This window comes from Schistocerca serialis, chromosome 9 (assembly GCF_023864345.2).
Source record: "Schistocerca serialis cubense isolate TAMUIC-IGC-003099 chromosome 9, iqSchSeri2.2, whole genome shotgun sequence".
NCBI classification, from domain to species: Eukaryota; Metazoa; Arthropoda; class Insecta; order Orthoptera; family Acrididae; genus Schistocerca; species Schistocerca serialis.
In genome coordinates, this window is record NC_064646.1 from 226635403 (window position 1) to 226652522 (window position 17120).

The following is a 17120-nucleotide window of genomic DNA, read 5'->3' on the forward strand; positions in this document are numbered from 1 at the left end:
TGTGGCGTCGAATGCAATAAGTACTTGCCCTCGGCGTCGGAACTTCCCCAAAGGGGGGACTCCCGGCCCATCATGCCCTACACACATTTCCATTTTTTGTGTTCAATTGGATACAATAATTTAGCAAATGACAAGAAAAAGTCACAAACGAGAGCGTCACGGCCGCCCTGGTTATCCGATGGTGGTAGATTCATTCCATCGTCTAGAGGTACTTCGTCACTCGAAGGACACATCTCTCTTGTGGTTTGCAGGAATTTAAAGAATGTAGCCGAAGAAGCAATGATGGAAATAAAAGAAAGGTTCAGGAGTGGAATTAAAATTCAAGGTGAAAGGATATCAGCGATACGATTCGCTGATGATATTGCTCTCATGACTGAAGGTGAAGAAGCGTTATATGATCTGCTGAATGGAATGACTAGTTTAATGACTATAGAATATGGACTGAGAGTAAACCGAAGAAACACGAAAGTAATGAGGTGGAGCAGAAATGGGAACAGCTAGAAACTTAACATCAGGACTGATGGTCAGGAAGTATATGAAGTTACGGAATTCCACTGCCTACGCAGCAAAACAACCAATGACGGACGGAGAAAGGAGGGTATCAAGCCGCGTGCAATTTCCGCGTGGTTTGAGGCGTCATGTCGCGGATTGCGCGGCTTCTCTCGCCGGAGGTTCGAGTCCTCCCTCGGGCGTCGGTGTGTGAGTTGTTCTTAGCATAAGTTAGTTAAAGTAGTGAGAGTCTAATGACCGATGACCTCACAGTTTGCTTCCTTAGGGATTCACACACATTTGAACATTTTTTTTTATTTTTTATTTCAAAAGCAGACTAGCACAGCCAAACGGGAATTCCTGGCCAAGAGAAGTCTACTAGTGTCAAACATAGGTGTTGAGTTGAGGAAGAAATTTCTGAGAATGAACGTTTGGAGCACAGCATTGCATGGTAGTGAAACATGGACCGTTGGGAAAACTGGAACAGAGAAGAATCGAAGCATTTGAGAGGTGGTCCTATAGACGAATGTTGAAAACTAGGTGGACTCATAAGGTAAGAAATGAGGAGGTTCCGCGAAGAATCGGAGAGCAAAGGAATATGTGGAAAACACTGACAAGGAGAATGACAGTATGACATCTGTTAAGACATCAGGGAATCACTTGTAGCCGGCCGCTGTGGCCGAGCGGTTCTAGACGCTACAGTCTGGAACCGCTCTAGTGCTACGGTCGCAGGTTCGAATCCTGCCTCGGTCATGGATGTGTGTAATGTCCTTAGGTTAGTTAGGTTTAAGTAGTTCTAAGTTCTAGGGGACTGATGACGTCAGAAGTTAAGTCCCATAGTGCTCAGAGCCATTTGAACCATTTGAATCACTTGTATGGTATTAGGTGAGCTGTAGAGGGCAAAAGCTGTAGGGGAAGACAGATATTGGAGTACATCTAACTGAGGCCGTAGACTGCAAGTTCTACTCTTGAGTTGAAGACAGTTGTACGAGAGAGGAATTCGTAGCGGTCAGCAGAAAAGAAAAGCTTATATGCAGGGAGCTCACTCCTTGTATGTGAAGGCTGCCGCTAGAACTCAATGCTGCAGGCTTTCAAGGCCTTGTCGAACGATGAGGTGATGGCTTAAGTTTACAAGGAAAATAAGTTTCAGGGTAGTACACGTGGGTCTGATGCCGCTGTCCCAGTTTGCGACCTAGTTATTGACTCAATTTCGTATACTGGACAGACTGGGACAACATTTTCGATCGTATACTAGAAACAAAAAGCTGCTTTCAGACTAAGCAACTATAAAAAACCAGTTGCTGCGAACAATGTGTACGAAACAGGCCATCTCCTTAAGGGAATAGAAAATGACATACAGGGTGTTCGGAGATTTCCTTTACAAACTTCTAGGATTTGTAGAGGGGAGCGAGTGCATAAAATTTTGAATAGAAAATCATCTTCGGAAACGTATCGTTTTAGTTCTACGGTGGTTTCAGTTCAGATGCTTAACGCATCCACTTCTGCTTAAGGAATTGAACTGGACGTGACACAATACAATTGTACTGAATTAGGCGTGACGCAGTACTCTTGTAAGATAATAATTCAAAAGCAAACATAACGAAACATCCATTTCTCCCTTAAGCGCATTTGTTTGTATTAACACTTAAACACTACGTGTTTACATTGTTTCAAGACAAAAAAGAACCCAACATACTGTAGGTACAGAACAATACTGACAATACTGATGCATTACAACAGCGGCTCGATGTGGTGACCAACGTTCTTACAGACATTGTACCTACGAAGCGTATCTGATACACACATTCCATCCCATCTGGTGTTTCTTCAGTTTCTTTTGCAGCGGCCAGAACTCGTGCCAGCAGATCTTTCTCTATCTCTGCAGGAGCCTCATAAATTAAACTTTGCCTACGACTCCACAGGGAATAGTCCATATGAGTAGTGCATGTCATCTTCTCTCCCCTATTGCATACCAGAAAAAGCAACTCAAACTTTTCTCTTTTCGTTAGCAGACGTGGATGCGTTACACATGCGAGTTGAAAACGTCGTGGAACAGAAACGGTACATTTACGAACAGCGGTTCATATTCAAAATATTATGTACTGACTCCCCTCTACAAGTTCTAGAGGTACAAATCCTGTACGAAAAAAAACGACGAAAACTAGATTCGTTTGAAGAATCGTAGATTCCTATTCAAGAAACGAAATACGACAGAAATACGACAATATTCTTGACGTGAAAGTGAAAGAAAATGGAATGAGATTTCTTAAAGGCTTTTTAGAATTATTTTAAATCAGATGCATAATTATAAATTTACAATAATTCTTTGACGATAGCGATAGCGTCTGAAGATCTTAGAGGATGACACGCAAGTTGCATCATGGAAATGAAGGTAAGTAGTTGACCATCAGAAAGCAACATGATTAAGCCAGTAGCTGTCCTTTCAAAGTAATTCTTCGGATACGTCAGCTCACAGCAACTTCCGTACAACTGGAGAAGCGTCAACTTGACTATTTTGGAGCCCACGCTGATCAGGAAGACGTGGTCAGGTTAGGGATGTGAGGCCTACGCACATATGTGGCCGATTTTAATGTAAGACCAAGAGCCACAGTCTGATGTGCTTGCATTCCGTTTTATTTACAGACGCCGAAAATGTGTTAACAATTAGGTGAGTTTGAGAACCTGACGATGGAAGCATTGTCTCTCAAAAAGAGGTTGTTGAACTGTGTGTAGGACTTAAAACGGTCGAATGCTACCAATTACTACTACTGGTAAAACCTTGATTATCTGTCGAGTTAATTCAACTTCCGGTAAGTGATATAGAGGGCTTTCAGCCACTTTGGCAGCTGCGGTTTCACTAATCGAAATGACCGGCCACCACCCACGGCGGTAGCCCGCTTTCTACCCCAGCTAGCTGGCTGGCTAAGTACCGCTAGACGTGGGCGACGCTGAGGAAAACAGCCGCTTCACTGGTCCGTCCTTTTAGAGGAATGCGTAGGAAGCCTCCCTGGCCGACTGATGAGCAAGTGGTTCAGCTTCCTGCACCTGGTACTGGCTCCAGAATCGGACGCAGGCATCATGTGGTATAATCTGAAAGCGTGAATTTGCACGGACCCGGTTAATACTACACCGCAGAGGTTCGGTATGGCTTCAGAGTTTTCATGCCGTCATACAAGATTTTCGGTGTTCTAGCCGTGTCATATTTTAATTCAAGCAAGATCTCCTGATTGTTCACTTCAGTCAGTACTCTCACACCGGTTAGGAGTGAGATACACTACTGGCCATTAAAATTGCTATACCAAGAAGAAATGCAGATGATAAATTGGTATTCATTGGACAAACATTATACTAGAACTGACATGTCATTACATTTTCACGCTATTTGGGTGCATAGATCCTGAGAAATCAGTACCCAGAACAACCACCTCTGGCCGTAATAACGGCCTTGAAACGACTGGACATTGAGTCCAACAGAGCTTGGATGGCGTTTACAGGTACAGTTGCCCATGTAGCTTCAACACGACACCACGGTTCATCAAGAGTAGTGACTGGAGTATTGTGACGAGCCAGTTGCTCGGTCACCAAACGTTTGCAGTTGGTGAGAGATCTGGAGAATGTGCTGGCCAGGGCAGCAATCGAACACTTTCTGTATCCAGAAAGGCCCGTAAAGGACCTGCAACATGCTGTCGTGCTTTATCCTGCTGAAATTTAGGGTTTCGCAGGGATCGAATGAAGGGTAGAACCACGGGTCGTAACACATCCGAAATGTAACGTCCACTGTTCAAAGTGGCGTCAATGCGAACTAGAGGTGACTGAGACGTGTAACCAATGGCACCCCATAGCATCACGCCGGGTGATACGCCAGTATGGCGATGACGAATACACGCTTCCAATGTGCGTTCACCACGATGTCGCCAAACACGGATGCGACCATCATGATGCTGTAAACAGAACCTCGATTCACGTTTTTCCATTCGTGTACCCAGGTTCGTCGTTGAGTACACCATCGCAGGCGCTCCTGTGTGTGATGCAGCGTCAAGGGTAACCGAAGCCATGGTCTCCGAGCTGATAGTCCGTGCTGCTGCAAACGTTGTCGAACTGTTCGTGCAGATGGTTGTTGTCTTGCAAACGTCCCCATCTGTTGACTCAGGGATCGAGACGTGGCTGCACGATCCGTTACACCCATGCGGATAAGATGCCTATCATCTCGACTGCTATAAGATAAACCGCCATCGCGATAGGCTACAATCCGACTTTTATCAAAGTCGGAAACGTGATGGTACGCATTTCTCCTCCTTACACGAGGCATCACAACAACGTTTCCGGTTTAAGGCGCTGCAGTCATGGACTGTGCGGCTGGTCCCGGCGGAGATTCGAGTCCTCCCTCGGGCATGGGTGTGTGCGTTTGCCCATAGGATAATTTAGGTTAAATAGTGTGTAATTTTAGGGACTGATGACCTTAGCAGTTAAGTCCCATAAGATTTCACATACACAACAACGTTTCACCAGGCAACGCCGGTCAACTGCTGTTTGTGTATGAGGAATCGGTTGGAAACTTTCCTCGTGTCAACACGTTGTAGGTGTTGCCACCGGCGCCAGTCTTGTGTGAATGCTGTGAAAAGCTAATCATTTGCATATCACAGCATCTTATTGCTGTCGGTTTTATTTCGCGTCTGTAGCACGTCATCGTCGTGGTGTAGCAATTTTAATGTCCAGTAGTGTAATTAGTAACTAAATACCGCGGCAGAATGTTAACGCAAGTAGGAGCATACGGATTAGTTTCCCAGATATACGAGCAGCTCGAAGACTTCTTAAGAAAAAGAATCCAGTACCTTGACCTCGAGGGCGAGTGTCCATCAGAGACAAGAGTATCATCAGGAGAGTCTCAAGGAAGTGTGACAACTGCTCTCATTCTCCATACACATAAATGATCTGACGGACAGGGTGAGCAGCAATCTCTAACTGTTTGCTGACGATACTGTAGTTATGGGAAGATGTCATCGTTGAGTGACTGTAGGAGGATACCAGATGACTTACTAGAGGACCATCAGATCTGTTAATCATGGGTTTTCATGAGTTGTAGAGGGACCTATGCTGAATAGGTGGCTAGCGACTTTTCATGCGACAGCCCTTAGTTTTCAATCAAATCGATACTGAAACTTTATGCGTACCTCCCATACCTGTAACGGTAGATGCGTTTCGATAACGCGGAAGTAGTGCAATGGATGATGTTCCAAGCTGTCCCGCTGGTGGTGTAGACTCAGATCCCGCCAGTGTACTTTTTCTTGGTTTCACCGCACAGAATATTTTTAGAAAGTATATGTCATAGACAATTATCAAGAATAGTTATTTTGTCATTGTAAATTCATAAATATATCAATAATTACTGCAAATTTTCTTCAAATGTGTGTTCCAGTTATGGTTCCTAGTTAAAAGTCCAAATGTTTGGACAACGTTCGCTTGATTCGTAGGGAGGGCAGACAGATCAGATACTTGACCATCAGATCTTTGTAGATGAAAGGAAATGATTCGTCTGGACCGGAAAAATTATATCACCGAAGTATACTCCACTTTGACAATACAGTGATGTTTGTTTTTACAGACAGGTTAAAATTTTCATGCTCCCAGCTTGCTAAAGACTAGTAGAGAAATCGCTCCGAGTGAAGACTCCATAAAAATACATTCTTTAATTCTGCCTCAGTAAACTGCACCTGTCATAACGAGAATGATCAAATAAACGTGGTTCGCATCCAGACTGGTCGAAGAAAGTACAGTCTATTTGAACTCAGACGGTTTCTTCCGGTGCCGCTTCTAAAAAATCCCTGTGCCTGCAAGGCAGTAACTTTCACTAAACATGCCTGCTGCTCTACGAATTTGTGTCCTGGTTACTTCTACGGCAATTAACATCGGCAATTCTGTTCTAGCACAGCAAGTGATAGCGAGTAAGACGAATATATAATTTATACTGTAATGATTGTGAAAGTCCTACGGCGAAAACAACTACTTGTCAATAGCTTTGTATGACATGTTCTATTTAATAGTATTCTGTACGATGAAACTGAAAGAGGAAGAAAGTATAGGAACAGGATTTAAGCCTGTACCGCAAGCGTGACTGCCAGGAACATTAGCCATTCCGATACTTCCGCGTTGTCGAAACAGGGCTAACATTACAAGGTAAGAAGCTACACATAAAACTTGAACATTTATTTTCTCACAAACATGGGAACCGCTAGCGAAGCACTGCGGACAGCACTCTCTGCAACATGCCGGAGAAACATCAAAATCCGTGGCTAACACGTCTGGTAGTCGCCTTGTTAGATGAAATTTCTACTTCGTGCGATGGATGGCAGTTTGCTCTAACTGTAAAAAAAATGTAATTTGATGCAGATGAGTAGGAAAAACAGTCCAGTAATGTTCGAGTACAGCATCAGAAGTGTGCTGTTTCACACAGTCACGTTGATTAAATACGAAGCTATAAAGTTTGAAAACGATATGAAATGGAACGAGCATGTAAGAGTGGTAATAGAGAGATGGAATGGTCGACTTCGGTTTATTGAATGACCTCGATGTTGACGGGACGTTGAACCCAGTCTTCCTTCATTCCTTTCTTTTTGGTTTATTGAGAGAATTTTGGGAAAATTTGTTTAATCTGTAAAGGAGACCGCATATAGGATGCTAATGTGACCTGTTCTTGAACACTGCTAGAGTAGTTAGAATCCTCACCAGGTCGGATTAAAGGAAGACATCCCAGCAGTTTTACAGTCTGGTTGCTAGAATTTTTACTGATAGGTTCGTGCAACACACAAATATTACGGAGATGTTTGTTGAACTCAAATGGGAATCACTGGAGGGAATGCGACGTTCTTTTTGAGAAACACTGTTATGAAAATTTAGAGCATTTGAAGCTAATAGGGGAACTATCACGCTGCCGTCACCGTACATTCAGCGTAGGGACCATGAAGATGAGAAGAGAGAAGTTAGGGATCCTGTGGAGCCATATAGACAGTCGTTTTCCCCCGCTCTGTTTGCGAGGGAACAGGAAACGGAATGACTAGCAGTGGTCTGAGGTATCCTCTGACCTCAACATCATATAGTGGCTTTCGGAATATGTATGTAAATGCAGAATTTTAACGTCCGTTTCCATCTACCGTTTATTAAGCATCCGACTGACACATCTCATAATATCTGTAATGGGATTTTTTGACTGATTGTCGTATTGCTAGTCAAGCCCAAATTACACATGATTGTCATTTCAGCTGTTATAGCACAGCCACTGTAGAAAAAATGGATCGGTTTAATTCATTTTCGAGATGTAGTATCAATGTGGACTGAAATGTACTGTTCCTTACTAGGAATTAAGTCTTTAGTCTGAGATCAAAAGATTTTTATAGGAAAGAGGTGTAAACTGAGCTATAGGAATTTGTGGTTGGAAGAATGGCATCGAAGATTTTGAAATCGTGCGACATATAGTGTGAAGCTGGAGAAGTGCAGTCTGCGTGGAAGATAGCTCTTTTTATTTTACTCTAATTAGAAAGTCCCTAACGTGCGCGTGAGCAGATTAAACGACGATAGTTTCGATCAAGCCTCAGATTCAGATTTCACCGTTCGTAATTAATTTGCTTCGCTTACTGGATGTTACAAAGTCTACTACTGGAGGAGTTCACGCAGCCCTGCAGTCTGCGAAGCCAATCTGTGTGAGAAAACGCAATTTTCTGCACGAAAAACTAGTCGTTTTATTTCCACAGTGAAAAATGAATGATTCGATAATGCCGGTGTCCAGCAATTACCAAAAGAGAAAGTCAGGCCCCGATGGTAGTTGCGAAAAGGAAATAGCCAGGACCCCATGAGTTCCTAGCAGTACTTGCAGATAGGTCTGTTGATATTTTAAAAAATAAAAATATATCCGATAAATCGATATTTAAAAATTTATTAATATCGTCTCGCGTTGAATCGGAGAAAGATATCGATATATCGAAGAAAAAATATCGATAAACTGGCCTATCAATATATCAGCTGCACATTTTAAACATACTGCCGGTTGTAGGGCTATATATTTTAGTACTGATTCATTATTAGGTATTCTGTACATTACCAAACTAGCAACCTGCCTATCCCCCTTAGAGACAGAATTGAAAGGAAAACGATGCACGTTCATGCTTGGCGATAACCACTTGGCTAACAATGATTACTGCAAGTCAGTGGCACGATAAATGGTGTCCGATGGGTCAGTCGTTCGGTTTCGTCACATATGGCATTCCTCGGGAACACTTGATGTCTGCTTTGCCATCTTTTCATTTCTGCCAACACCTGCGACCAAGCAGTTGTAGTGTCATAATTACGTGGTGAAGTTAAACTCTGCAGATTTTGTTGGAAGCGACTAGTGCCGATTACGCCGGCATTTCCCCTCGCACGTCACCGCCCACCGGAAATGCCAGTCTTGTCATTTAGATTTTTCTTCACCATTTCCAGAAACTGTTTTTGATGAATTCTGGTGTGAAGAAATAGCACATTAGTTGCGTAAAAAATTGTTTTTTTAAAGTAGCTGGTGTGGTATATCTCCACATCGGAAATATTGTTACTCCATTCAAAAGATACCCCTCAGTGCAATCGGACTTCTTTGTGGCGCCTATGCATGCTTCACATAGTCAAAGAGAAAGACTGGACGTAATGAAACCCGAAAAAGTAGCAAGATACCTTCACACAGTGAAAGTAAAATTATGTTCCACTACAATTTCAAGTATTTAACGAAAATTGAGAAAAAAGTAAAATAAAAATATCGGTACCCGATACTGCCATTTTCATATCGATACACCTGGTGGAAAATATAGCAAACATATATCACTATTTTTTGTAAAAAAAATCGATATATAATAATGTTATCAACTGCCCTAGTTGCAGACAGCTTGTTATATCTCTACAGTAATATTCTCCATAATCTTAAGTAAATATTATCTAACACAATGTATGCAGTTGACAATGGAACAGTGAAAAATTGTCCTAGAAATTTTATCACAGTGTAAGAGCGTTATGTAGAGGAATACTCTAACTGCGGCTAGGAGTATTTACTGATTGAAAAGTTACACATTCACGTTTAGTAAGAACCTAAATGAAACACTGAACACAACAGAAACGTAATTATAGATTTGATATTGGTACCACAGAGGGACACGAGAAAGTTATTTTCTTCTATGTATCGGACTTTAACAGAACACCTCAACAAAATGCTCAGTATGGATGCCGATTGTAACACGGCAAACATCAATACGTGCGTGTTTTTCATTAAAATAGCGAAAAAAGAATTCCCCAGGAAACCCGCTTTGTAAAGTGTTCATTGGGTTGCCTGTCTGCAGGCGCGAACTACTTCGATGAGACGTCACGGAGTGTATGATTCGCCCACAGGTTCTGTCACGCCTGTGACCGTGTGCAACTACGCCGGCGCGTGTATTACGAATGGAAACTCGAAGAGGTTCTCTATCCGGTAATGCGTGTCATTTTTCTGTATGCTTTGTAGGTCTTGCGCAAAGATCGTGTCAAATCCCGTAGATACTCATGGCTAATCCTGTACTAAACGCATCCTTAGTGGATTTTATACTTACTCATTTGTGCTTCCAAGATTAGAACTCCCTCTCTTATGTTGTTTCGCTGTAGGCGCACTTGCAATAAACTTACGAAAAATTGTCAGATACTTACGTCGAGATATTTTGGCTTTGTAGCTTTCACACTTTGTTTCTAATCGGCTGCAAGATGTAAGACACTTCAGTGCTACTCTGCCGAGAACTTTTGTTGTAACTCTTCATGATATAAAACGAATATTTACTAGTACGTACACGCTGCGGAAAATGGCCGCACTAACAAACATGTCACGCAACATTTATTTTATTTCTATTATATAGATAAGAAATGGAAATGGTTCACATGTGCAATGTAGTTTAGGCGGGGGACGGGGGGTGCTGAAAAGTAATGCCTCCGAATTTATGTAAAAAATCTTAAAAGCTTTTTAAATTAAACAAACGTTATTAACTGTCTACATCTTTATTCTTCATGTCTAAATATTTTGCAGCCCTCTGCCGCTAGAGGCCGCAGAATTGTAGTGTGTAACATGGTGATGTGTAACGTAACTATGACGGTGCGTGAGAAACAGTGTCCTGTTATCGAGTTTTGAATTCGAAGAGTTCACGCCCGCATTGAGCACCCTCTGATTCAGAAAGACAGTGCCAAACGAAACACAAACGCTGCAACAAGATTTTACAGAGACGGAATCAACAAACTGGTCTCTCGTTGGGAGAAATGTGTTCATTGCCATGGTGACTATGTTGAGCAGTAAAGATGTAGACATGAAGAATAATGATATAGAACATTAATAACGATTGGCTTAGTTAAAAAGCTTTAACAGTTTTCACATTAAAAAGTCCGGAGGCATTACTTTTCAGAATGCACTGTAGAACAGGTTTCCATAGCTCGTCTAATAGCTGAAAAGACGAAAAGAAGGAACATTAAGATGTTAACTTCCGCCCACGACTAGATCATCGGAGACGTTGCACAAGATTGGATTAGTGAAGGATGGGGAAGGAAATCAGATTGTTTTTTCGGATGAACTATTCTGGAATTTATCCTGAGCAATTTGCGGAAACCACGGAAAATCTAAATCTGAAGGATTCGGTAGGGAATTAAACCATAGCCCTTCTAAGAGCGAGACCTGTGTCGTAACTTCTGCACGATCTTTCTCGGTAGGTCTACAAAGGGCAGACGTTATTATGGCATCCATAAATACATGTGTTATCCGGAAGCATCTGCTCATGGGTCTCCAAATCCGCAATTTCCAGCTCTTCCGAGCAGCAGTCCTGTGAGGTTCGAGTAGCCCCATATTATGTTCCTTCGATGGGACTGACTAGAGTTGCGCTCTACCAATACGACGCTTCACTTATTTTGGTACACTACATAAATGACGAAGTAAATTTTAGAATTATCGGACATATTGATAGAATTTGCAAGGAAAGAAACATAAATGAATGTATAACAAGAAAATCTGGGAACCGACGATTTCTCTTTGTTTGTTTGCTTGTATTTAGAACAGCACGTCATTCAGTATTAGTCCATTATGTATTTTACATTTTCATAAAACATAAGTTGCATTTCATAATTAATAAAAATTAGTTGATCATATAACTTCTGCGCTTTTATGTAACCAAAGCAATTATTTTTGATGCAAGTACAGCTTACATGCACAAATATTAAAAATATGAGTAAGTATTGTTATTATGTACTCAATATAACGTTCTTCATCATGATCTAAGGTAAGAGTTTCCTGTTATTAATGATGAATGCGAAAGTTGTTTATAAACAATAGAAACATCTTTTATAAAAGCTCTGGAAAGTATTTATGAGAAATTTGTTGTATTTTTGTTTTGCGGCATTTTTCCCTTATTTTTACCTTTTTGTTGAGGAAAGTGCGTTTTCTAGCACTTTACGATAAATCTACATCGTTTTCTCTTATTTTTACAACAACATCCCTCTGTTTCAGGATACAAATCCACAATATACAAATAAAACCTGAACTAAACATTGACAGTTTCAGTTTTGTTATAAATACTGTCTGTTCTCAAATAGCAGACAGGAGGATAACTATTTAGAACAAAAATGTTCTGTACGTTACCTGGCCCTTTATATATTATCCCTGAGTTTCTAGACAGTCCACTGCTTCTGGGTTTTAGAGGAATGTACACTGATTCTTTCTTTCTTTCACTGGTGCCACGTCTTGCGCTGTCGCAGGGTCGGCATTTTTAGAAACAGATTTGGCAAGGATAGTGGAAAGGGGTGGCCGGATACCCTTCCCGCCGCCACCCCGTACCCCCGGGATGGAATTAGTGTACCCCTGCTGTCTTCCTCAAGTGTAATTAATGGAAAAGTGGGAGTATGTTCAGATGTCTCTGAGTCGTGTAACTGAGACGGAACGTGAATGTGGAGGCCAGCCCGGTATTCACCTAGCAGGATGTGGAAAACCGCCTAAAAACCACATCCAGGCTGGCCGGCACACCGACCGACGATGGTAATACGCCGGGCGGATTCGATCTGGGGCTGGTGCGCCTGCCCGAGTCCAGGAAGCAGCGCAGTAGCGCTCTCGGCTAGCCTGGCGGGTGGAATGTACACTGATCGTCTATGTAAAAAAAAAAATACAGCCGTTATGGGAAAAACGCCCTATAACTATGCAACACACCTAACGTACAGGTAATGCGGATACGACCTTAACTGACGAAAGCTACTTGTAAAACTACCGTAGTCTACGCTTGCTTACGGTAGTATACGGTAGCCTACGGTAGTTTTACAGCTCTGGGCCTCCTCGCTCTGTGTCCACCGCCCGCCGATCCCGGCGCCGCTGGTGCCGTCAGAGCGGCCGTGTAAACGCCGGGTGCTTTCACCCCGGACAGACGCATCTCACACTTTCTCGCCTCACCACGCCACGCCACGCCACGAGCTCACGCGCGCTGCCAGAGGCGAGCGACTGTGGTCGAGCCGACTCCTCGCTCCTCAGCCCACAGCTGCAGGTGGAGAGAGTCCTACCTCCCGGCCCACACCACGTGAATTTCTCTTGCGGTGTAACTTCTTTGTGTGGGCCGCCTCACAACTACTCTCACCGTCACAACACCACCTGTCACCCAACGGGCTCTTCATCCGAGGACAAGTAATCTTTTAGCCTTGCAGTGAAACAATGCACCGCTCTCACCCGAAGTATCCTTAGCACGTTGTCGCGTTCTGACATTCACGTACAACTTTCAATGTACATCTATGTGATTGTTCCGCAATCCACACTTAAGTCTTCACAGAACCACTTTGAGAGATCTGGCAATGAACTAAAGGACGATGAATCGTTGGGCGAGGCGTCTGTCATCATCGCAACAACGGAGCGCAAACCTGTGTGATCTCCCACGTGCACACAGTTGGGACTCCTGCAGTATTTGAACACTCATTCGAGGTGATCGACGGATCACAATAAAACGCCTCACTGCACAACTAGATGTCTCTGATGATGTTGTTGATGCACTTTTCCCCTGTCTGGGGTACTCAAAGGTGTGTTTGTGCCCGCATGGTTCTTCGCCGCCTAACACAAGACCATGACGAGCTTCCATCTGTTTGGCCCAATGAAGTATGCACTCGGCACTTTTCATTTGATTCGCGATCTTTTAATCGCCATTTTGTGCACGACTGTGATTTAGTTGTCGTATCCGTTAGAAACTGCAATGATATTTTTCGTTTAAAATTGTACCTAGCGGATGGACGTATACGGACATGCAGACAATCTCATGGGTCTATGGACCCTGCATGTCAGCAGGGAGTTGTTCAAGCTGGTGGAGGCTCTGTAATGGTGTGGGGCGTGTGCGGTTGGAGTGATATGGGACCCCTGATACGTCTAGATACGACTCTGACAGTTGACACGTACGTAAGCGTCCTGTTTGATCACCTGCATCGATTCATGTCCATTCTGCATTCCGACGCACTTGGGCAATTCCAGCAGGACAATGCAACACGGAATACGTCCAGGATTGCTACAGCGTGGCTCCATGAACATTCTTCTGAATTTAAACACTTCCGCTGGCCATGAAACTCCCCAAACATGAACATTATTGAGTATATCTGGGAGGCCTTGCAACGTGCTGTTCAGAGGAGATCTCCAACCCTGGTGATCTTACAGATTTATGGACAGCCCTTCACGATTCACAGTGCCAGTTCCCTCCAGCATTACTTCAGATATTAGTCGAGTCCATGTCACTTCTTGTTGAATCACTTCTGCGTGCTCGCGGGGGCCCTACACGATATTAGGCAGATCTACCAGTTTCTTTGGCTCTTCAGTGTAGCTTTAGTGTTACTAAAGAAACGATTCACCAAGTTTTCATTCGGTTTCTTGCCCCTCCCGAAAGTGATAAACGGCTGAATTTACGAACAGTCTACTAGCAGCAGGAGTGACTTTTCTCCAGCCTAGCAACACCAATTCCTCCGGATCTTTGGGCGGCTGCGGGCTGTGCAGACCACGAGCTGGTCCTGACCGCCACGGCTGTTCGCGAATTAGCTCCTCCAACTGCGGAGAAAGCACCGTGCACCTCATTCGCACTTTCTCCGTCAAGCGCACACTGTCGGGGCCGGCTAACCATTGTTTCCACAGGGAAAAGACCGCTGCGGGAGGTCCAAGCGACCACACTGAGATCCGCGCAGATACGGCCCATGTTCCAGCAGCTGTCTGCCGTGGCGCACTTAGCTCTTAATTAGACTAGAAGCTACCGTAGCTTTGTTAGTAGCTCATAATACCTGCAGAGAGTGCCGATAGTAACGCTTGCGACCCTGCTCGCACATTTAGTGTTAAAAATAACAAAAGAATTAAAATTTCTCTAAGTATCAAGGAAAACAGGCTGAGGAAGTGAAAGAAACTTAACGCACTTTTTGAAGTTGTGGCAAAAGATTAGTTTATTATTTAACGAAGATAATTCTTCTTTGTGGGGTAGCGTTCGGAAACCACTGTTATCTTTGAACCCCACTACACTGAGGTGACATGAACATCTACATATGGCGCTAGTGCCGCGTACACAAGGTATAAAAGATCAGTGCATTGGCGGAGCTGTCATTTGTACTCAGGTGATTCATATTAAACAGTTTCAGACGTGATTACGGCCGCACGACGAGAATAAACTGATTTTGAACGCGTAACGGTAGTTAGAGCTAGATGCGTGGGATATTCCATTTTGGAAATCGCTAGGTAATTCAATATTCCGAGATCCTCAGAGTCAAGAATGTGCCGAGAATACCAAATTCCAGGCATTGCTTCTCACCACGGACAACGCAGTCGCCGACGGCCTTCACTTAACGACCAGGGGCAGCGACGTTTGCGTAGAGTGGTCAGTGCTAACAAACAACCAGCACTTCGTCTTCAGGCCACAAGCGGTCCATAGGGACCATCCTACCGCCGTTGTCACCCTCAGCAGAGGTTGCGGATACGAGGAGCGTGAGGTCAGCATACCGCTCTCCCGGTCTTTATGATGGTTTTCTGTGACCGGAGCCGCTACTATTCGGTCGAGTAGCTCCTCAGTGGCATCATTGGGCTGAGTGCATCCCGAAAAAATGGCAACAGCTCATGGCTGCCGGATGGTCACCCATCCAAGTGCCTGCCACGCCCGACAGCGCTTAACTTCGGTGATCTGAGGGGAACCGGTGTATCCAATGCAGCAAGGCCGTTGCCAACAAAACAACACACACTGCGTGAAATAACGGCAGAAATCAGCCCCGCACATACGAAAAAGATATCCGTTAGGAAAGTACGTAGAACTTTGGGGTTGATGGGCTATTGCAGCAGACGACCGACGCAAGCGCCAGTGTTAACAGCACGACATCGCCTACAGCTTGCCTCATGTGCTCGTGACCATATCGATTGTTTATCCGTCTTTTAGACGGATAAACATTGGGTTGGTCAGATGAGTTTCGAATTCAGTTGGTAAGAGCTGATAGTAAGTTTCGAGTGTGGCGCATACCCACGAAGCCATGGATCCAAGTTGTCAACGCCGGTCCTTGTGGCCGAGCGGTTCTAGGCGCTTCAGTCCGGAACCGCGCGACTGATACGGTCGCAGGTTCGAATCCTGCCTTGGGAATGGATGTGTGTGATGTCCTTAGATTAGTTAGGTTTAAGTAATTCTAAGTTCCAGGGGACTGATGACCTCAGATGTTAAGTCCCATAGTGCTCAGAGCCATTTTTGAACCAAGTTGTCAACGAGGCACTGTTGAAACTGGTTGTGGCTCCTTAATAGTGTAGGCTTTGCTTACATGGAAAGGACTGAGTCCTCTGTTCCAACTGAGCCCAGCATTGACTGGAAATGGTTATGTTGGGCTACTTTGAGACCATTTGCAACCATTCATGGCTTCATGTCCTCAACCAACCATGGAATTTTATGGATGACAATGCGCCATGTCACAGAGAGACAATTGTTAGCGACTGATTTGGAGAACATTCTGGACGATTTGAATGAATGATTTGGCCACCCACATAGCCCAACGTGAATCCCATCGAACATTTATGGGACATAATTGCGAGGTCAGTTTGTGCACAAAATCCTGCACCGACAACAATTTCGCAGTTACGGACGGCTGTAGAGGCTGTTGAGTCCAATTAAACTTCCGTCGTCTCTAGTATGGCCCCAGAACCAAAGGTAACGATATTGCACGCATCTTCTCGATAAAGAATAGAAACGATAGAATTTGCAGACTGCATCAGTGCTATTATGCGCTTTAAAAAAAGAAAAAAGTGGAAATCACATTATATGTAGTGACTATTTTGTTCAATTACTCGTTTCGATATATACATCATCATCAGATTAATAATGCCTTAGGTGAACACGTCATATATAGGTATGTAGTCACCTATCTTATCAAAAGGCAATGCGAAACAATCACCCAAACCTTTGTTAATCTGCTGAAGATGTATATATCGAAACGCGTTATTAAACAAGGCAGTCACCAAGCAACTTGTGACTTCCACGTAGATTTATAGCGGCATAATATCACTTATGCAACCTTCAAATTATGTAAAAACGTCTTACAATAGATCGTTGTATGGAGATCAAGCGCACGGACCGCAGCAGATAGCTGTCGTACAA

The 17120-nt window shown here is 43.7% G+C and overlaps 1 protein-coding gene and 1 pseudogene across 2 annotated transcripts in view; one reads left to right on the forward strand and one right to left on the reverse strand.

Moving 5' to 3' along the window:
• Positions 1-17120, forward strand: part of LOC126419043 (atrophin-1-like) — a 396149-nt gene that overhangs the window by 288438 nt on the left and 90591 nt on the right. The gene's annotated exons all lie outside the window — the stretch shown is intronic.
• LOC126420150 (5S ribosomal RNA) lies at positions 15596-15712 on the reverse strand (annotated as a pseudogene).